Source organism: Oryzias melastigma, linkage group LG11 (genome assembly GCF_002922805.2).
Source record: "Oryzias melastigma strain HK-1 linkage group LG11, ASM292280v2, whole genome shotgun sequence".
In the NCBI taxonomy this organism is placed as follows: Eukaryota; Metazoa; Chordata; class Actinopteri; order Beloniformes; family Adrianichthyidae; genus Oryzias; species Oryzias melastigma.
This window is the reverse complement of record NC_050522.1, coordinates 17,760,247-17,762,261: the sequence shown is the minus strand read 5'-3', so window position 1 is coordinate 17,762,261 and position 2,015 is coordinate 17,760,247.

Sequence of the window (2,015 nt, the reverse complement as noted above, 5' to 3'; positions counted from 1 at the left end):
AAAGAGGCTAAATGTCTTCAACTAAAAACACTAAGCTGAGGTGCTTCTGTGAATGAATGAGAGTCTTCAATGATAGGTCAATGAAACTTTGGTTGTGGTTGTAGACTCAAGTTTATGCATAAATATAGTAGAATGGTAGGATTACAAATATTTTCTATCAGTAATAATGAATATTTTCTTGTATTAATTTACATTTAATGACCTGTACTGTTGCATCTTTTGATTGGTTACGATCCAGGAAGTCAGCAGGGAGCAAAACCATCCACAGATCATGTGAGGATAGCGGGCAGCCCTTGAGGCCTGGGGTTGCCTGTTCCTGCCTCAGAGCTGTAAATCTGAAGGAGTGACAGACGCGCAGCAAAGAACAGCTGTCAATGACAGCATGCCGTTACGTGTTTTAACGTCGCGTGCTTAAACATGTCACTGCAAAAATATACATCAATAAGGCTTTAATGTCCAATTCCTGCAGTTATATTTGCAAAGCAACTGTTCCTGAGGAGAGGGGGCTTCACCGTCAATAGCCTCTCATCTTTCAATGAAGGTTAAATATCTCAGCTCTAACTGAACTGTTTCCTTTTCTTCTTGTTCTTTCACCAGAACTTGAACATCACCCTCAAACTCTTCGAGAATATTCTCAATTTTATGTATCGTGTCCCTGACAAATCATGGACGGATCCAATGAGCGAGCTTGTCAGAGGAACTGGGTTGGCCTTAATGTCAGATGATCAATTGTCCTCTTCCAGGATGCTAGAGAGAAGAAGCTCAGTTCAACATTTGATGTCGGAAAGCATTTTACACACACGGCTCAACAAATCAATACTGGAGTCCGGGGTTTTTTGCTGGGGGGAGACTACCTTACAGTCAAACTCCATTTGCATTACTTTAGCTGCCATTAAGCAGTCAGTCTAACCTTTTTATTTTTATAAACTCTTACCTTGGACAGATCTTTGTGCATAAAACACGTTCCTCAGATCATTTTCAAAACATCGTCTCAAACAAGAAAGACTCTCAAGATAAAATAAGAGAATAAGAGGAGTGTATAACTAAGCTGAAGGATGTTTACATGTGAATCTTTGAAGCACTGAGGCTCCCATTCGTTCTGAGTGCTGACATTTGTCCCCCATTCTGTAGATTGTAGTATTTCCATTGGTTTGTCATCCACTAATAAATTCAAGAAAAGAAAAATAGTTTGAAGGTATGCATTGACAGTATATGAGAACTGGACTGAGAGACCCCTCCCTCCCTGGCATTCCAAATAAAAAGGTTCCAAGAAGTGGCTCAGTTGGTTAAGCAAAGTCGAAGGGTCGGCGGTCTGGACCTGGATCCATTGATGTGTGAATGCATATGAATGTCCCAACGATGGTCAGAGGGGCCAAAGGCCGTGTTAGCCACGCCTCCTGTCAGTCTGCCCCAGGACCGCTTTGGTTACATTAATAGCTCACTATCACCAAGTATGAATGAGGAAGGAATGAAATATGGATACTACTCATAAGCACTTTGACTGTCAGGACAAGTGAAGAAAAATCCAATTCCTTATTATTCTAGAATCCCATAGACTCCAACGATTACGTAATCATGAAATTTGTCAGAATAATGATTATTTTTCATGACCAAAACTGACCAACCAGATTCTTCAATAAAAGCATGTGGTCCCCAAAGAATTTGACTAACAAATTTTGCGTAGCCTGCTTTCAACTAATAGGGGTATGGCGTTCCAACAAGCTCATTCCCGATTGGAGAGAGTGGTTGCCATGGAAATGGTGACACAGTCCGAATCAAACTAATAAGTGGCAATTTTTAGTACCAACATGGTGATATTCAAATAGTGGCTGGAAGTCATTTATTTTCTGTAAGTGAAGTCACACTCACATGGTCCAGTTCTCAGAAAAAGTTCTGACTTTGAACTACCAATTGCAGTTGACCCGAACAGTACAAGAGTCCTCGAAACCGTTCTCTGATCCACCTCTGCAACCTGACAATGGCTTGGTTCACCTAAAAACCCACATCAACGAAAA